General features: G+C 43.8%; 1 long non-coding RNA gene across 1 annotated transcript in view; it reads right to left on the reverse strand.

Moving 5' to 3' along the window:
• Positions 1 to 21,354, reverse strand: part of LOC148645747 (uncharacterized) — a 66,144-nt gene that overhangs the window by 29,220 nt on the left and 15,570 nt on the right. The gene's annotated exons all lie outside the window — the stretch shown is intronic.

Raw genomic sequence — 21,354 nt, forward strand, 5'->3', positions numbered from 1 at the left:
TGCGTGTGTGCATGCGCTAAGGAATCACACACACACACACACACACACACACACACACACACACACACACACACACACACACACACACACACACACACACACACACACACACACACACACACACACACACACACACACACACACACACACACACACACACACACACACACACACACACACACACACACACACACACACACACACACACGTTTATGGTGTGGACACAGAACCAATTGCTTTGGTGTCATTTCTCCTCCTAAACTGCATGAAAGTCTGGAACAACAGTCCCAGCTCCTAACAGTTTCCAAGTAGCCTAAACTGAATTTGCTTTCTTTCCCACTGAAAAGTCCCTGTTTTTTATCCTCCCCCTAGACCGTGATATATTAAATTTAAGTGGAATGGGACAGAATGAACTGGTGGATGTCTGTCCTATGAAACAGCATTTATTTATGTGGTATGAATTGTCTGATTATACCTCAGCACTTACTTTTTAAAGCACAAAACAGACGTAGAATATTCACTTTAGCAAGTGTTCTTTGATTAGTCTCTAGCCTTGTCTAGATGTCTATATACTATAGTAGCCTTCATGCCTAAAGCATTTGTTAACTCCTTTTTTTAAATCTATTACCAAGTCCACACATCAAAGGGCTGAGCATTTTACGAACTGTGTTGCATCTGCTGTTAGCGTTGGCACCTTAACAGCTCACACGTTAGGCTGCCTGCAAAATCTGTTGAGAGGATGAGTGTTCACTTTTAATAACCATCTCCCCTTTTAACAAATGGAGCAGAGCATCAGGAACTACAAAGCAGCAACTCCGTCATTTTGACTAAGAAGTCTTTCAACGTTGCCAGAGCTTTAGGACGTAATAGCGAAATAAAAGAACGCTGGCCTCAACCGTTTCGGATATCTACTTCTTGAGCTAATAAACAAACCTGGCCATCTCTTTTCATTTTAAATCAGGTCGAGACAGCAGTCAGGGAGGAAAGAATTGAGTAGGTTTGTGCAATATATTTCTGCATTTCCTTTTCACTACATTATGCCCATAGGTGCACAGATCCAATCTGGGTGAACCAGGCTAGAGGCCCCTTTAAATCAGCAAGGCCCTTACGGCCTTTGAAAAGTGTGGAATGGGCCCTCTGAAGAAGACGAGCAGTTCAATGAGGTCACCAGGACCCAGTGTGGACACTATGGCTGCCAGATTTGGAGCTGTGCACCATGGGATGTAGATCAGAGATGTCTGATTCCAGGTGTATGTTCTCCTTTCCTCTCAGACTCCAAAAGTTAGGCTAATTGGCTTCCAGGAAAACCGACGAATGTGCGAGTGCATTCGTATCGGTGTATATTTGTGCTCTGTGATGGGCTGGTATCCCATCCAGGGTGTGCCCTACCTTGTGCTCTTTGCTTGCTGGGATAGACTCCTGCTCCCCCCTGACTCTGAATTGGATGAAATGATTAGGGAATGGATGGGTATCTAAGTCCAGTCCCCACATCTCACCCTGCCCTGGTCGAAAATGAGCATTTGTCTCAATAAAAACCACACATCATTAAAATTCTCTGCTTGCTCTGCAAACCATTTACTGCTACCTCAGGAGCCTGGTGCCCATGGCAGAGCGAACACATACCTGCCGAAAGACTTCTTCGTTGTTGTTGTTGTTAACAAGGAGTCCACTTCCTCACAATTCCATAATTCAGCCCTCAGTTCATACACCTCCAGTCAAGCGGAAGGGGAGATGAGCCCCTTGTCATGGGCAGCGCGTCTACCTCTCCAACAGCTGCCCCCCCGCCGTTCTGCGGCGGGTTTGAGGCAGAAACTGAAAGAGCTGGTCGCAGGTTAAAGGCTCCATCTCCATGCTGCCAATCCGCCTGGCGAAGTAATACTGGCCTGAGATCGCTTTCATGAGAACTGTCACTGGATCACAGAAAACGTGCCTTTCAAGGCATTATTCTCCCAAGAGGCCTCGCATCCTTAATATGAAACAACTCTTGTGTGCGAGGCAAAACTGTTTTGCCGAGATAAGATTAAGTTGACTGCCAGGTGAAGGACAGCTTGAAACTCAGCAGCAGTGGAACAGAAAGACGACTCTGCATCAGACTCTCTCCCATTCTTTTTTCCCCACCGATTCGTGGCTTGAAATTACAGAGGTTTATTTATTCATGTTTTTTTGCCACTTTTCTTCCTTTTTCGCAGCACATGCTGCTGGGATTGCGGGCCGCGCTTTCGGCGTCTGAGAACAAGCAAGCGTTTCACAAGGCTAGAGGAATAAGGCAGGCTACTTGAGCCCACCGGGAACAACTGCGAATCAATTATTGAAGTGTCCCTGAGACAGATAAAGGAACTGTAGGTCATTTGCCTCAGCACATCACACAGCCTGAATGGCACAGAGAAACAATTTGGGTCCTTTGCAGATTTCCATGCAGCCTTTAACCAAACATGCAAAGCCAGTCTGTTATTTTTATAAGAACGTGAATTAATACTGCTAGGGCCGCTGAGAAAAGAAAAATCGATAGCTCTCAAGAGCGCATTTGTATCACAGCTCCATAGTGTGTAATGATGCTGTTATACTGCGACATCACTTCCTTTGTCTCCTAAGAGTCAGAAGAACAGAGGAATGGTTACAATTGAGATGAGGTCATTCTGCCCATCAAGCCTGCTTGGTAGCTGAGAGTGTCAACGTCCCCTTAATGCAGAAACAGCACAGCTTGTTTTTTTTCCTTATGCCGAGTCTTTATGAAGACGGTGCTTCAGACCCATTTGAGCTAAGGATGGTATTTAGCCCTTACATACAGTACTGCTGAATGCCATCCTTGTGCACGAAGGCTGGGTATCGGCTTCAGCTTCAACAACGTGGAAGCATCTCGCTCTGTAGCCCCACCAGCCTTTGGCTTGCTCAATCTGTTATCCCACGTTGCTCAGAAGCTGCTGTAGTGATTCCCCTCTCTTTGGCCTAACGACTAACTGTTCAGGGCTGCCCACCGGCCATTAGTGGCAAAGCAGAAAGACCCTGTGACTCACCCCACTCATCTGTTGTATGATGGGTGTCTAACACTGCACCATACCCGCTTGTTGAGATGAGCTCAGGGCAGATATCTTCTTTTTAGGCAACTGAAAACTGAACTCCAGAGCACGAAAACACGTGTATCTTGACTAACTGAAGAAACCGTGGAGAAACGATTTTATAATGCATCCCCACACTGTTAAATTTCAGTTTTTGCAACATTAACACCATATATATTCCCCCTTTCCCCTGTCTTCAGGCATACCAAACTGTCCTCACAGCGTGCTTTCTTGTTTCCTTAACAATTAACTGGTTTAAGAGAGCGGAGCTCTTCACCAGCAGATACAGTATGACGGGCACCATAAGATGTTCAGTTCCCTTGTCTAATTAACAGCGTTCTGCATTAGAATCCTGCTGATACCACAGTAACCTAGCAACCACTCACTGATGCATCACCTTGCGTGTGGTTACCTTAACATTTTTTTCCCCCACTTATGGAGATCGAAGATCTCATGCGCGGTTTAAGCCATCAGTTATTGGCGTCAGTTTAAGCGTCCAGTTATAGTTCTAATTGAGCTCCTGGAACAAGACACCACTAAATAAGCCTTTTCTGTGGCTCTTTCAACAAATATTACAACTGAAATGCAATTTCAATTAGCCTAAGTCAGTTAATTAATTAACTTAGGAGTGACTGTAAATCTCTGCCAGCAGCACTCGATCGAAAGCTTTGTGGCATTAAATAATGACACCCCTTTGGCACAGAACTCCTGTTTTACCCTAATTGAAGATCTAGAAAAGCAGGTTTTGTTAACTCACTATTTCAGGTTTGCAAAAATTCCTTGCCTTTTCATACCCATAAGATAGTGAAGGAAATATTTGATTTAAACGAATATGGTTTAATCTGTTTATGCATTTGAACTGAAGTTATGTTCTAGGACACTCCAACCCTTTTCAGAAGCCCTTTGAAAATGTACAAATACAGCATATTGCTTGTTACGACAGCTGGCCTGTTAGCCACAAAAAGCTTGTCAAACTGTGGGTTGCTTTTCCACGTTTTAATTTTAAGTTATGGTCAAAACTTCCCCAGGTACCAACAGTGAACGTGTCCTGTTCTTGTGTTCAGCTGTCCGAGTTCACTTTGTAGCTCTGCTTGACCAACTTGGACAACAGCTTCCAGGGTGTAAAAAGTTACCCCAGGCCATTACCCTGCCAGCTTCTCTCTGCACCACTTCTCCTATGAACAATTCAAAGACCCTTCAAAATTTAGGTGCCAAGAAAATAAGAGTCAGAGACAGATAGAGAAGCTTTGAGCACCTAAAAAAAAGAGGAGAGAGATCTGAGGGACCTCCCACGGTTTTCAGGATGAACGAGCAAACACAGTGATAAAATATTGTGTCAGTGAGTTTTAAGCAATCTTTCCCCATTTTAACAAAGCAGCACTTCATTGTGCGAATGGCATCGAAGCACTTCAGTAAAATCACAATACTACACATGGCCGCATTAAAAGAACAATGCTAAATGAAGTCCCCTCCCACCATCCCCAAAGTTCTTAAAGATTTAATGGCATGAATGTACTGTAGAAATAGTGGCAGAACTCAATACACTGTACACTTCAGACAGCTAAACGTCTGCTTGTCAAGCGACCAGATGAGCACAGCTACAGCGATCATAATCAGAAGGGTTTTGTGAAGAGCAACCGACCCACAGGTACCACAGGGGGCCACTTGCCCTACATGTGCCAGCAGCCACATCACTCTGCAACTCCCAGCTGGCAGCCCCACTGGAGCTCAGCAGTGTGAGCCTGGCCAGTACCTGGATGGGAGACTCCTGGGAAAAACTAAGGTTGCTGCTGGAAGAGGCGTTAGTGGGGCCAGCAGGGGGCGCTCACCCTGCGGTCCATATGGGTCCTAATGCCCCAGTATAGTGACGGGAACACTATACTGTAAACAGGTGCCCTCTTTCGGATGAGACGTAAAACAGAGGTCCTGACTCTCTATGGTCATTAAAAATCCATTCTCGAAAAGAGTAGGGGTGTAACCCCGGTGTCCTAGCCGAAATTCCCATTGGCCCTTACCAATCATGGCCTCCTAATAACCCCCATCTCTGAACTGGCTTCATCACTCTGCTCTCCTCCCCACTGAGAGCTGGTGTGTGGTGAGCGTTCTGGCGCACTATGGCTGCCGTTGCATCATCCAGGTGGGGCTGCACATTGGTGGTGGTTGAGGGGCTCCCCATTACCTGTAAAGCGCTTTGAGTGGAGTGTCCAGAAAAGTGCTATATAAGTGTAAGCAATTATTTTTACACCTTCTGTAGCAAACAACACCTCACCCTAACCCCAGAAACAAAGGGTACAAGATGGGATGCCAGTCCATTGCAGGAGTCACAAACAGTTTTGGGACCCCAGTGGAACACCCAGAGAAGACCCACCAGCAAGCCAACTCCACAGAGGAGACATCCCCATCTAGAATCGAACCCAGGGACCAAGCTCTGCGAGACAACAGCCCAAACCCACACTTCACCAAACCGCCCTGCTGGTGTGGCCACCTGCTGGCTCTGCTTTTGGAAGAGCCAACGACAGCGAGAGGCTTGCTAGCTTCGGTGAAGTCGTGTTTTTCTTTGCGTTATCGACCCAAAGAATGATTGGATCAGAAATAAAACAAAGGCCAATTTTTGTTCGGGGGGAAAAAAACCCCATCAAATCGCACACAGAAGTCTCTCCTTTATGGAAAGTGTGGTAATTAGGACATACGGTAAGAGCACAGCCCACTTAAATGACCACAGTGCAAAAGTGCTTGAGGTGCCCACATCCACTGTGTCAGGAAACCAATTGGTAGAATAGGAGGATCCTTATGTGTGACCGTGAATCCCGCAGAATCCAAAAGATGTAATCCAGGGGCTTGGTCGATTAGGGAGGAATGAGTCCAGTAACGAGAGAAATCCAAAAGACAATCCAAAAACGAAATCCAAAGAGTGTGGTCAAAAGGCAGGAGCAAAGATTTGGTACCAGGAGATCATTCAAAAGGCTTAGAAACACACCCAACAGAATTCTACAGGAGGCTTCTCAATAGTGAGCATGGGTTGGTGTGTGAGGGAACATTAAATACTGAAGGGAGAGGGACTTGGTTGGATAATTGGTCCGGGAGTGAGAATTTGTGGAATCTGGTGCCTGTGGGAATGTGATGGGCTCCATTAGGAATGAGATTGTGAAACAGTGGGTTTGGGAATGCAATGGCATTTGCGAGGGAGAGTGTGGGGCGTGCCACACTGGTGCTCATACTAAACATTTTGCATCAGAAGAACTGAACCTGCTTCCCTGCATTATCTGAAAGGTCCCCCATCGACAAAACATTTCATGTTCTCTTGACACGGAGCCTCTCCTCCGAAGACGAAAGCAACTTTCCAACCTCAAGCTGGGATGTGCCCCTGGGTAAAGCAATTAAGGCAAGAGTGGGGGTGGAAAAGGATGCTAGGGATTATTAACACAACCCTCATTCTCTCTCCAAGTCCCCATGGCCTTTGAAACTGCCTGCTCCCTGACATCCTGAAATAAAGACTGTTCTAATTAATTTCTGCCTAATGAGATTGAGGCACTGTGCAAGACGGCAGTAGATGGAGATTCTTGCCTGGACCACATTCCCCAGGCCAGGAGGGAGAGGGGGATGTTCTCCCAGTCACCCAGACCAATTGGTGAAAGACAGCTGGTCTGGTGACACTTCTCCAGTCCAGCTGCCCGTCTACCTCTGCTGTTCGGTAGAAGAGCAGAGCTTCAGACGTGCACAGCATGAGGGGAAGAGGGGAGCAAATGAGGAAGCAACTTAGATGACAGATTAGATTAGAAGATGGACAAGTGGTAATCGCTGCTCAGATAAACACATCATCAGGGAAGTGAACCCCATGCAGTAACCAACAGACTAGGAACTAGAAATAATAACCAGAAGACTTAATCCACAAAGAACAGGCTGAATTCAGAAACCGGGAGGGCAGTCCCAGGGAAAAATGACATGAAGGTAGGAGATGGAAACACAGATGAATCAGGAGAAAACAATGGAAAACATAAGAACAAGAAAAAGACGGAGAGCTGAAACAGGACAAGGCTAAGGAAGAAGGCAGGAAAGGACACAGGAATGAGGAAAAAACAGGTAAGTTACAGTGCAGAGCTCAAGGCCAAGGTTAGGAGACCGAACAGGAAAGTGAATGAGAGTATTGTTTATATAGAGTGTGGAGGCCAATGCACACTGGTCAGTCTGTGATTGGCTAAGGCTTAACACTGTTGTCTGTGTGGTCTGCACAACCAGTGCTTGAGGCGCCCTCTGTTGGCAAGAAGGTGGAACCATAACATGTAGATGGACCTATTGGACGTCTTTCAATCAAGGCCAGTTTTTAACCCGGTTCCAGTCCCAGAGTTACTTTCAAGAAACAGCTGGACGAGATGAAGTGATAAATTGATGTTGAGAAGCCAAACGTACTCCTTTCATTTGTAACCTTTCTTACGTTCCTGATCAATATGGAGGATATGACCTAGGTGATCTGTATGCATATTCATAATTAAAAATGAATGGAAATTAGGGCATACAGAGGATCACTGCACTGAGGGGGCAATGAGACCCAGAAGCCACTAGGGTGAACCAGAGCTCTTCAACCAGATGCAGTAAAATATACCAGCTTGCATCTAATCCAAGGCCTGAACTTGGTACAATTAGCCACTTGATTTTAACAACTGATGAGTACGGCCCAAATCAGACAATAAAACTGATATTAATAAAAGGCAGCTATTTGCATATATAGTGCTGCAGAACATAGACTTTAAAAGTGTTGTCTTCTATAGATTTGCATATCAAGTGGGCTCTTCAATGGTTTATTTTCACAACATAGCCTTCTGAGGTGTTTTAAGGCTGGTTTGACAAGTTTCCCTTGACAGAGAGGACAAATCAATAAATCCCTGTGACTAAAACGACCGAGGGGATGTAAGAGTGAAATATCACAATGGGGAGACAGTGTGTGACAGGGTTTCAACAAGATTGTGCGGGTCTTTCAGCTTTTTGAGTGGATTCTGAGCCAATTATTAATTTTCATGCACCTCTTTAATCACTTAAAGAGGGATTTCTGTACATCGCCCCGATACCTATGGCATTATACAAGCAATTAACTGTTATACTCACAGCGGAGCTCCTTTCTGGAGCTTATAAGGCTACCTGCACTGTACCGGCTGAGAAGATGCTTCATTGTAAAGAAAATGCAGCAGCTTCCATTAATATTTATGGACATCAGGGACCCTGAAAATACAGATATCGTTTCAAGCAGAAAATCCATATTTGACTTTATTGGTTTGTGTATTAAGAGGGAGACAATAAAATGAGAGTTCTAGCAATACATGATTGACCTCCGCAGAGCAGATCTGCAGTGCAACATTTAGCAAAAGAATTCTCTTATTAATAATGCACATCATAGAGCAGATATAGACTTCAGGTTTGCAGGGTGGGTGTGTGTGTGTGTGTGTGTGTGTGTGTGTGTGTGTGTGTGTGTGTGTGTGTGTGTGTGCGCGTGTGGGTTGGGGAGGTCTGTTAAAATTAAATCAGTTTTGCCATCTTGAATTATTCAAATATTAATTGCTGGTGCCACGCATCAAAGTTGTCATTGTTGTGATGTTTAATTTATTTTGGTTTGAGGTGTTTATGTAGGAGTATTTTGATGAATAATGAATGTGGGTGCTGTCACTAACTATTGTTCACTACTTGTGCTATTACAGAGCACAATGCCAAACAGGAAGAGCTGAATGGCAAGAGAGAGGAGGAGGTTGTGCCGTCTGGGAGAATTGTTTTTGTCTTTTTTCCTTCTATCAAGCCCCCTTGCCACTCTATTGTTGTCATAATGACACCAAAACAAATTCCATGAATGAATGATCTATTGTGGAGGCAAGGCATTATTTGCGAAACAGGCCTCCTCAAAACCAGCCACAATGGGAGTACAGGTCAGCGGCTGACAGGAGTAAAGTGTTAGATCGCAGGTGTCCTCAATACTCAGAGAGAAACCCTCCCAGTGCTCCCGCATTCAAGCAGGTTCCCTGAAGAAGAAGAAATTCCACTCAACATCAAGGAAGAGACCTTTTCTCCCACTCACCACCCAGTGCTTCAGCTGGTTTCTAATTTTTGCATTTCTAAGATGCTGTTGCACCAATTTCCTTTTCATTGACCACCTCCCCTTACGTTGCAGGCAGTTAAGTACCTGCAGAGCCAAATCCTGCAGTTTTTCTGTGGAGTTTCCAGGAAATCCGGAAATATGGATCATTTTGCATGGGGTTCAGGGCACAATTTGTTCAAAAGGTGTCAAGAGGCCAGATCATGCCCATCGATTGGCTCAGACGCGTTTTCAAGGCATGGCAAAACCTTGGCACAGCCACGACGAGAAAGCAAAGCATCCAGTCACTTTGTGTCCTGGAGTTCATTGGGAATTTTTCAGAAGAGCTTGTCGGACCTGTTTAACCGGCAAAAAAAGAAAGGATTTTCACCCATCAGATTATTCAGGGGTTGATAAGATAAGATCACTTTATTGGCCATATAAAATTTCGTGCATTAGGAATTTGTCTATTCACATACCCCTATGTGCTCTCCATGAGACACACAGAGAAGGAGAGAAGCTTGGGGTCAGAGCGCAGGGTCAGCCATTTATACAGTGCCCCTGGAGCAGCTGGGGTGAAGGACCTTGCTCAGGAGCCCAACGGAGTAGGATTCCTCAGCCGGCCACAGAATTTGAACCAGCAACAGGCACAGATCCTGAGCCACAGAGCCACTGCTCCGCCCGCAAATACTTGCTGAGCTGTGGTTCTGCTGGCCTGGGGTTATCCTTTTCCCAGAAGATTTACTTTTTCCTTCCAGACTTCCTTACTTACCAATTTGTTTTTCTGCCTTCCCTTCATCGGTTTCTAATTCTTCACCACCTTTCAGATAGTTGTGAAAAGTCATTTCCCTTGCTTTTCTTGGGATGCCCGTTTTCTTCTATGAAAATCAATTCTGTTTATCTTAATCTTACAGAAAAAAAAGACAGATAACTCTACAATTTCTTCAGTAAATGCACTTTTCAAAAACATAACCCCTGGCCTTTAAGAACCACTGATGGCCTGATCCCAAAAGAACTGGAGCTGTAGGATTATGATAAAATAAGCTGGACAGATGAACATTTGACATGGAGATATCATCTTGCAAAACATTTAAGCCTCTTACCAAGAAAATGCAATGCACACTCTTGCTACCTATAAATGAAGCAAAACCTTCGAAGTTTTCAACCACACAAAATTTGAGGCATAACATATAAAACTTCCTACTATTAAACAAAGCTGCAGTTCTCTTCTCATTTGCAAAATGCATATTGAAATGGTTACTTCCCTCTCTCTGGGGTAAAAAATTTTGCTGACTTTGTATGTAGTTGCTTGCTCCAGTTTGCTTCCTAGAGCTGTACACACAGGGCTCATTTGAATGTACAGACGTTGAAATTTCAAAACTGTGCAGTTTAGGCTTTTTGTGCCCAAATCTCTGGACGTATATCAAGAGTAAGATTCTTGTGCTGTTAAGGGACACGATGTTTAAAAAGACGCATTCAGGCAGCATGAAACTGCTCCTTTTGAATAGCAAGGCACTTTAGTAGCAGGCTATATTGTATTAATTGCACAAATATTTGATCGTAGGCTCTTAAATAATAATAATAATAATAATAATAATAACTCCTTACATTTATATAGTGCTTTTCTGGACACTCCACTCAAAGCTCTTTACAGGTCATGGGGATCCCCTCCACCCCCACCAGTGTGCAGCCCCCCCTGGATGACGCTCCAGTCCTCTCACACACACCAACTCTCAGTGGGGAGGAGAGCAGAGTGATGAAGCCAGTTCAGAGAGGGGGGTTATTAGGAGGCCATGACTGGTAAAGTCCAGGGTGAAATTTGGCCAGGACACCGGGGTAACACCCCTACTCTTTTCGAGAAACCCCCCTCGTATTTTTAATGACCACAGAGAGTCAGGACCTTGGTTTTATGTCTCATCCAAAAGACGGTGCCTTTTTACAGTATAGTGCCCCTGTCACTATACTGGAGCATTTGGGCTGGAATGTTTTCATTTTAGTGCACTGCTTGCATAAAACAGCCTGTAATTAAAAAAAAACAACAGCCTGTCACTCCTTCAAACTGCCCCACCACAGTACTTCAATGAAATCACCACTTCCATTGCTATATTGATCCTGCTAATATTGATCCTGATAATGATCAATTAAATAATTAAGAAACTGGCTGACGCAAATAGCTGGAACGGAAAGGCTATACTGTAGGTTGAGCAGCTCCTTACCTTGGCTATTAGATTGATTATATCTTCTGAAAGTATTCTGAAATATTCAAGCAGACCAATCCTATGCAGTAGGCCTTTTGGCTAAGATCAAGGGTGCTCATGGGATCATACAAACCGAACACCCTGTATAGAGAGACAGGGAGGTGGGAGAAACCACAGCCATTTTTACACTGGTTCCAAATAAACATGTAAACTGTACTGACTGCATTTAACAAAGGAACAGGACCTGAAGGTTCCTTTGGAAAAGGGTGTTGACTTCTTTTCCTTGAACATGACGCGTGCCACGCTAGCTGCCAGCGTTTAAAGCAGATGGCATAAATTTTAGCACCTGCTGTCGTTCCAGCCATCCGTAACTTTATTTTTAAGCCTAAAGATGTTTTTTTTGCCCTTTCCAGTTAGGGACTGGTTAACAAGACGTCTTCCAACAATAGTGCACTAGGGAGCCATCTCACTTGTGAACCCTATAGAAAAGCTACTTGTTTTAATGGGATTCCAGCCTCATTACCAGCCCTCCTTCCTCTTTAAGTGGAGATGTTGAAGGAAGTGCAGATTTTGGAGGTGCTAATCGCTTTTTCTCCAGCTGCAAGGGTGTTACTCTGCGCCGTGGAGAGTTTGAGGACCAGCGCAGTCACGTTGCCCTTGAGAAAGCATACACCCAGCGAGAGCTCTGGAAGGCTTTGAGCGGAGAGGGCGGGCACTTGGGAGTTTTGTGCAGAACAGCAGGGAGAAGAGGCTGCAATCAGCGGCACGTCTGCGGGGATTCCGATTCCTTTCCAGCTTCAAGCAAACGAGCTGTGATCCTCTCCCTGCCGCCGCCCTTGGTGAATCGTGTCGTTGGGAGCTGATTGCAGGTCCTTCTGCAAAACCCTCTGCGAGGAACGTGGCGACAGCAGCCCAGGAGGGGCTGAGCCTGGTTCAACCGTGCATTTGAATCGCGCGGCGCATTGCGTGCACTCTCGTTTTGGGCACACGACTTCTGTACCGTTGTATAATAAAAGGCCCAAAACGATAAAAGCATCAGTCAAATAAAATGAGTAGAAGTGTTAACATGTATAAGGGAATTTAGTGTCCTGAAATAGATGCTTGATCAATAGGCATCGGGCTCCGAGTGGTAGCAGCGCGATGTACAGTACGTGTTGAAACTGAAACCCTGCCGGGCGCCTCTTCTCCCTGGAAGCGAGATCAAAACCCGTTCTCGCACCGGGATACACGCAGCGAGGGGCACCTACCGAGAGACCCACAGTTCTCGCTCGCTTCCCGGAGATCAAACGGACGCGAAACGCGGAGGGGGGGTTTACTCTGGAAGAGTCAGACCTTTAAGCCAAACGATTTGAATAATTTATCGATTGGAAAGCTAACAAGCCCACGGAGATGCCCTTGTTTACAGGGATTTGGGAAGCTAAAAGCTTTAGCGGGGGTTTTTGTACACGGGCCTCCGTTCTTTTTAAGTAATACTTCAAATTGTGCCTATTGGTAACGAGCATTTCAAGAATTAGTGTAGGTGTACAGACCAAGAAAAGTAAACTTGAACAGAAGAAATGTCATTTTGGATATTGTCTTATTTAGAAGTCAAATGCAGTGTAAATACCTAACAAATACCTGCTGTAATTAAGCGTGGCAAATGCATACATCTACAGAGCAAACGTTTTGAAAACTAGAAGTGTCCTAAGCTTTTTTTATGTGAGCTTGATGCAGTATTAGGAGATTTTAAAAGGACAGGCAATGAATTCAAGAGTGTTACAAAACATTGCCTCCATTAATTTTGTCAAGAAAAGAAATTAAGCCAGCCAGTCCTAGCCTTATTTCAGTTTTCGGTTCCAGAAACCAAATTTCATTTCATTCTTATGCCATGTGCACTTTTGTCAATGGAAAACTTGAATTGTAGTAAGTTGCTATGCTATTCTGTGCCCTACCTAGCTCACACGGACACATTTTGTAGTACAGCATAATGAATATACTACAATACAAAATATTTGTGAATCAGAGTCTATAGGAATCAAAATAAGAACTCGTGGAGTGGATAGAGAAATATCTGAGGAAGCCCTATGCAGTCATAAGTAGTGCCTACTTAAGTATACTCATCCGGAAAAAAATACGAATTTAATGTGCAATGGTTTAACATCAAATTGAATGTTCATTAACTCGAGGAAAGCAAGTATATACCCTCTTAAACCCCATCCTACCCGCCCAGGGTATGGAATGACACCCACATTCTACCAGAGTGCCAGGGACGACGTGCACGAAAAATCCACCAGGGATTACAAGTGCCACACTCCAGCACCACAGCCGGAGAAACTGGAGATGGGACTCCAGGTTCGCCGGTGCGATTCTAATCCATCATCTTGTGGGCTGAGCAAGAATCAACCTTTTGCTGTTCTACTAAGTCTACAGACAAAAAAAATATGACCCTTTTACGATGGAAATGATTTCAGATTTGTAATATTTTACACATCCTGTTGATTTAATCACCACAGACGACTACGAGTCCTGCAGCTCAGGGGCGCCTGAGTTTTTCCACTTTGCTAAAGTCAAGGTCCTGTGAGTCTCAAAACAGGGGTTTTCCATCCGGGACCTGGGCGATACGCCTTATCTACGGCTTTTTGCTCCTGCACCCCTGCCGAGTTCTGAATCGCAGACTAATTGACTGATGTTTTTTTTTTTGTGTTTTGTTTTGAGCCCTGTGCTTTCATCTCTTTAAGAGCTTCAGTAGATTCGCAATTGGTATGAACCGGTCACGGATGTCTGTGGGGGGGGGACGCGTAGTGCTTAGGATACAAATGACTGTGGGAAAGTTTAAAAGAACATTTGGGTGACGTCCCCGTGTGGAAGCGGAGAAAAATAACAAATAAGCTGCATCTGCCCTCACTCCCCGGTTCATGTATAACTATTGTGGTTGAATAATCAAGATTTCCACAAGAGAATCCAACGGAGACCTGTACTACTAAGCACATTTCAAAATTACCCTCATTCAGGCTGAATATAACCAAGAGAACCAAGGCAGAAGGAAAAACACTGACTCACAGTGGGTGATGTCTAATATAGTCATCTCTCCCCCCAGCCTGGTCACCTTCAATTGTGGGTCAAGCAGCTCCTATTAAAGCTGTATGGTGAAGACAAACTGTCTTTATCTAACAACCTACAGTAGCATTGCCTGAGCACACCCCCTTACTCACACCATGCATATGCTTGCCTGTGCCACCACAGTCAGAATCATCGCCAGTTACTGTACAGTTGTTGTCATTTCTATGTATTGCGTTTTGTCCTCGGCGCTGTCCTCCATCTCGTGAGGGTTTACAGACTACAAATGCTTGGAATCGGATAACTAGGAGTATGGGCGAGAGAGTCTGAAGCTCCTTCTTGGTAAACACCGGAACACAGGGTGCCAGAAAGAAAGTAAAAATACTCTCGAGCTCATTTTAAACAAGAGCGAGCCCTGAGGTGGCACTCGGTTGTAGCATTTATGCCTACCCAGCAGTGAGGGGCACAGGCATGCTTACACAGACTACAGTATGTGCGTCGACTGCCTCTGTACTTGTAGGACTGTAACCACTAATAGCCACAGTGGGCAGTGGAGCGCTGACTGGGCATGTTTCCACAGCAGGCGACATCTCTCACTGAAAGTCTGGCATAAATATTTCACAATGGATAAATGACTGAAAACCTTCGGGTTTTATCTGCTTCTTAATTATTTACCGCATGGGCGCTGGCTGCCTCTGAACCTCAGCGCGCGCGTTCATCTCCGACTGGTTCTGTGTGTGCATCTTTCCGTAGAAGCAATCACGAGACGTGGGAAGTCGCGCGCCACGCTTACCTGAGGTTAGAAATAATGCTCAATAGCACGTTTTGTGCTGCTCTGGAGGTATTGTCTGCGCCGGGTGTTAGTCCAATGCGCTTATGGGATTGTGTGAAAAGACACAGCGATCATGATCCAATAACATTTCACAAGGGGCAGCTTTGATGGCTTATCCAACAACTGTGCCCTGACAGACGCATATATAATTCATAGGGGTTTTCCGCCATTTAAAAGGCCCACTGAAAAATGCATGAAAATGACAATTGAACTCTCATTTAAAAGCCCTGACCTACAGAGACGCTACCATGATTAGGTACATCTTAGAACGGACTGCCCCCTATCGCTGTACGGCTAAGAAATCCTTTCCCCTCTTTTTAAGTCTTGCACTGAAATAGAAATAGTTTTCTCTGCCACGGAAATGGCTTGCCTAGCTTTTATTGGTTTCCAATCAATTGCACTTTTTCTTGCCGGTGATGGATGATGCTGTGAATTTTTCCCCTGTGTCCCCACCCTTGTAGGTGCCTAAGACCACAAAATGCGATTAGCTTGAAGCTGTGGAGGTGCACCTGCTTCATATTGGCAGGTACCAAGTACCAATCATACCAGGTCTCTTAAAGCAGGGGTGCATATGCGGTCACTACAGCGATGTGGGGGCACAGCAATTCTCAAGGATGTGCGCTGACCAGGCCAGGTGAAAATAAAGCTGCCAGCACAAGACTAGCCCTGCTCGTTATCGAAGCCACATTTTGAGCAGGAGATGCAGAGCAAGCCTCAAGCATTGTTCTTCCAGAGGAGGCAATTGAAATACTGGGTTGACCCTCTCGATGCTAACTGCAAGAGCCTCAGATCTAATTAACGACAATCTGGTCTCTCAGCAGTTTTGCTGTGAAAATCAGTTACAAGAAAAATTGCTTGTACGAATGCAGGGATTTAATAAACATTTTGAGGATGGGGAATCTTTACCAGCAGACAGGAGTCATTTGAAAAAGCAAGAAATTGGCACCATCACCTATGCCTGCTCTGAGCAACAGGACTCTCCCGTTGTGATCCTGAAGGGCCATAATGATATCCCTGTACAGCAGGGGTCTCATGGGGTTTCTGTGCCTCCAGCCCCTCATTCCAACTTGAGCTTTCAATGAACTGACCTCTAATTTCTCAGACAAGCATGGTCAACATACAGTACACATGCATATGTTTCAAGATGTTATGTTACAAGAAGTATAGTCACTTTCAAGCATTTACAAGCCCGATCAGAGGTCATCTGTATCCATCTAGTGAAACACTGAAAGCAATTCAGAAAATGAGTATCTGTGGGGAGCTCACAGCAAAAATCAGCGATTTCACCTTTCCCTTAGGTCTAAGGTCTTAGGTCACCAATGACATACAGAGACCTAGGACACACACAGGAATACTGTCCCAGACTATTGATTAACGCACAGACACAAAGTGGTCAATGGTTCTCCAAAATAAGTTCTAGCAACACAGTAGGTCCATCTCTCATCATGAGCTTCTGAAGAAATTAAGGGGGTGCCAATAAACGCAGCTTTTTTTTCCCCACAACCAATCCCATGTTTGGAAATCACTACATGAGCTAGGCCTGAGTGGGCCACTCACTTATTGTGTCTTAAGCCAGGTGTGTGTAGGGCAAGATTTTACAACCCACCTGGGGAAAATCGCAATCCAGCATTTCTGGGTAGCCTTATTCCTGAAATACTTTAGAAACAGATGCCTAAAATACCAGCCTGTTACACTGCCTCAAACCCTCTCTGAATTAATCTACATCTACAGATAAAATGCATCTTGGAATTTAAAAAACAAATTTATTTTTTTTTCTTGGAATATTCTTCAGAGGTGATGTTTGTGCTGTTGTTTCACTATAATGATATCCCAGTAGTATATTCTGAATCTCTTCACCAGGAATATACATTTTTAAGATGCTTTTTTTTCCCCTTTCAAGTGCTGTGTGGGTGTTTATCTGCACTCTTTACAAAAGTAAACCAGTAGCTCTCTCTACTCCCAAGTTGGTCCAGAAAATCTGCATTTCACTAAAGTCTTGCAAACATTCGATTCATAATATGAATTACACTTGTTATCAAAATTGGCATAATTCAGGAAATACTTTGGAAGCTTAACTTTTTAAAAGGCAAGAAAGATTTGTTATGATTAAGGCCCTTTCATCATCAAATCAACACTCTTTAACCCATTACTTGCATTTTGTTTAAATGCCAATATGCAGCAAGATAAAAAAAAAGCTTGAATCTTTTCCTGCATTTTAGAAGTCATAATGATCCAAAGTTAATCCACTCCATGTCTGGCATTCACCTGTGCAGGATATTTGTCAAGTATTACAAAGATTTCTGTTTAAAAAAAAATCTAGAAGCCTTGTGCGGTACCGATGTGTAATTTCTAAAACAAACTTACTTCAGCTGTGTGACTTTGGCTCTAATTCGAACTGACAGACACCTGCTCATGTACAAAGATATACTGACTTTTTCTGGCTGCATTTAAAATGTGCCTGTGGCAGGGGGTATTGTTGTGAAAAAAGCAAGTGACGGGAGTATATAGGTGCTAAAAATCGGAAGAGTACTTTCTTTTGCAGTCTAGTCGCACTGTCAGACTGAAATAATGCTGTACAAAACATCTTCACCATAAAAATGCAAAAACTGGAATAAATGTTCTTTGTGGTATGCAGGTTACTTCCCTCAAACAAAAACACCCACAAAAACTTCAGAGAACACTGGGAAGTATTCTGTTTTTTTTCTGTTCCCAAAATGAATATGCAAGCCATTTCCCCTTTAATTAGAGCGGTAAAGAATTTGGTTTCATGTAGATTAAAAATCCTTAATTATGCAATTATTTAATCCACTATGCATTACTCTTCAGCAATCCAAAGTTTTAGAAAAAAATCAATTAGGAGCAATTCAGTTGGAAAATTAAGGCACTGTAATCGTGCTGGGACCTGGTGCAGATCTATTTTATAGTTGTTCAGCACTATTCTAATAAAACCCAGGTTAATTTACTCATTATCCATCTACTTAACAAGCATGACACTTTCTACAGCACTGAGGGGAGAGGAAACAAGGTGTTAACTTTTCTCTGGCCCAATTATACTTATACCAAACTCATTTTCTCACAGAGGAATTGAAAAAACGGAGGTGGTGCGATCCGCAATTTTTAAAATCCTGGTTAAAGTTCCAGCTATCCTTTTAAGTTCAAGTGGTATGTATCAGGTTGTGGTAGATAAGGTTATACTCTATGCATCAGATTAATTGTGAGAGAGTCCCCATTACAAGAATACTAGTACAAGTCACCTCCGTGCCACAAAATCGTCGTTGATGACAGCTCTGTTGATAAAGGGGCAAATGATTGCAAGATGGTGTCTGTATGTGACTAAGCTTCCAAGTATTAAATATGATTCTGAGGTAGCCAGCTTATTGTGTCTGGATCTCATGGGCCAGCAGGATGCATAGACGTCCCTTAAATTATCTGTTCGTGTTGTTACAGGCTGAGGTAGTGTAGCTGACAGTGGAGGTGTCTAAGAAGCTAGATAAAGTGTCTAACACCTGGCACTGTAAACATTTCCTGCTTCAAAGCAGAGGGGATGTTTGCTAGGATGTAGGAGGTCCAGAGTCTTCAGTCAGAGCAATCACAAAGCTAACCTTTGTTAATTAAGTGACAGGTGAATGATTAAGTGTCAGCCAACAGTCCAGAAACACACCATCTAAGATCAGATCAGGAGAAGGAAAGAAAAGAAAAGGGGAAATAAAGGAGGTCAGGCTACATGAGACGGAGGAGGGAGAAACATAGGGAGAAACCAGCTTCAGGACTTGAAGCTGGTTCCAGGCGAGAGTCTCTACTTCACGATTATCCAAAAAAAAACAGATTGCTGCTAAGTAGTTGAATCTTGTTAAGCTACTTGCTGTGCTGTAGCTTTCAGGGAAGTTGGAGCTCCTGAGCGAAGAATCCCTTGGTATAATACCTCTCCTGATCAGTTGGGTGCAATAAGGAGATAGGCTCACATTTATTTGGCATCCGAGTTAGAGAAAGAGAGGTTTAATAATAGGTTGTATTCTTCTTAGTTTAGAAGGCCGTTTCTCTCCTCTTTGGCCTCTGTAGTCATTATTTAAGAGTCGAGTACTTGGTAACAGCCTGGGGTTTTCTGGGTGGTTTAGATGTAGGTCTCTGAAGAGCCTTGCTTGAAAACTTGTAAAAACAGACATTTGTGTCATGTGTTTATATTGTGTGAAGGGTAGTATGGGTCACTGTCATTGTTAATAAATATTTATTTAATAAAGTGTGCCTGCATGATTACTCTTTTCATTAAAGAGTTTCATTAAAACTAAGGTTGCTGCTGGAAGAGGTGTTAGTGGGGCCAGCAGGGGGCGCTCACCCTGCGGTCCGTGTGGGTCCTAATGCCCCAGTATAGGGACGGGGACACTATACTGTAAACAGGCGCCATCCTTCGGATGAGATGTAAAACCGAGGTCCTGACTCTATGCGGTCATTAAAAATCCCAGGGTTTTTCTAGAAAAGAGTAGGGGTGTAACCCTGGCATCCTGGCCAAATTTCCCATTGGCCCTAACCAATCATGGCCTCCTAATAATCCCCCTCTATGAACTGGCTTCATCACTCTGCTCTCCTCCCCACTGAGAGCTGGTCTGTGGGGAGCGTTCTGGCGCACTATGGCTGCCGTCGCATCATCCAGGTGGGGCTGCACATTGGTGGGGGTGGAGGGGAGTCCCCATGACCTGTAAAGAGCTTTGAGTGGAGTGTCCAGAAAAGCGCTTTAGAAGTGTAAGCAGTTATTATAATTAAAGAAAAGAGAAAGAATTCACTTGCACCTAACTATACAAGCCACTCTGGGATATTCTTTTAGGAATTAGTTATAAGTAGAGGGTTATGTCTATTATTGACTAATCTGCTCAGTCAGTTTTGGATCTTCCCCATTTTCATAACTCCCCCATTTGTAACAATTTCTTCCTTCAAGTTTAGATTAAAAATCACATTTATCTTATTTCCTTTCAGCTTGGAAACGCCAGTTGTTAAAATCAACTTGGCTCAGTACACCAGCACCCTGGAGAATCAGAATTCAGATGCAGAATCATGAAAAGCCCCATGCAGAGGTGTTAGCAATGAGTGAGGGAAAGCTACATCTCTTACTGACAATACTATGCGATGGTGTTGCTGTTATGTACCAAGTCAAAGACCACCGAGGTGGACTCTTACCCATCCAGCTCTGGTATCACTAGCCAGGTGAGGAATGCCAGTCAGTGAATGAATCGGATCATGTAGCAAATTTCTCATTTTTCAAGACTTGACCATACTGTTCATGGTTAGAGCCAATTCAGAAATTTGTTCAAAGGAAATTCTGCAAACGGTCTTTAAATTAATGTTCAATTTTGGTCTTTAAATGATTTTTTACTAAGGGTCTTGCCATTAATGTAGATACATTGATGAAAATGAAAACAGCAGTCAATTGGCAATTTAGAGCCGAGCTTCCCAAAAATGTTCCAGTCCCAAACTTTCAACAGCACAATGATTTTACAATAAACGCCACAAATACTGCAAGAAAAAAGACTTTGCACATGGTAAAGTCAAATTAAAATTGTTTGTTCTAATTAAAATGTTTTTTTTTTTTTGCTCAACGGGAAATGCAAGCTTGTTTCAATGAGCAGAACGTTTCAGCACCATGGAGAGCAACACTAACATCAATCTAAATTCCTTGCCTTTCTCCTGCATTAACACTTGATTTCAGAGGATCTTAAAAAGTTTTCCACATTTTGGGGGACCCATTTTATTCACTTCTGAATTGCAGTCCCCACCTGGATGAGGTGTGGCAGCTATGTGCCAAAACACTCCCTCTGTAATGCAGATCAACGGAAGGAACTGGTTGTCAGCTGGATTAAAGGGGAGATTCAGGGAGGACAATGGTAGATGCCATAGGCAAACAGTAAATGTGAGTGCATGGTTGTCTTAACCTTTGCGCATGCTGAAATAAAAATACCATTTCCTTGCAGATTAAATTTCAGACCATTTTCTTCAACACAGGAATAAAGGCCACTGAAGGTAATGCAAGGTGGCATGTGATTTCAGTTAAAGACAGCTGGGTCAATGGCTGGAGAGGAACAAGACACTTGTCTGCACCAGTCACTTGTTAAAAGCAGCGAGCAGTCAAAGTTGATGTGAAAGGTCTGCCTTCTGGGCATACTCTTCTTTTAGAAAGAGGTTTTACTC

This window comes from Lepisosteus platostomus, chromosome 18 (genome assembly GCF_059453375.1).
Source record: "Lepisosteus platostomus isolate fLepPlt1 chromosome 18, fLepPlt1.hap1, whole genome shotgun sequence".
NCBI lineage: Eukaryota > Metazoa > Chordata > Actinopteri > Semionotiformes > Lepisosteidae > Lepisosteus > Lepisosteus platostomus.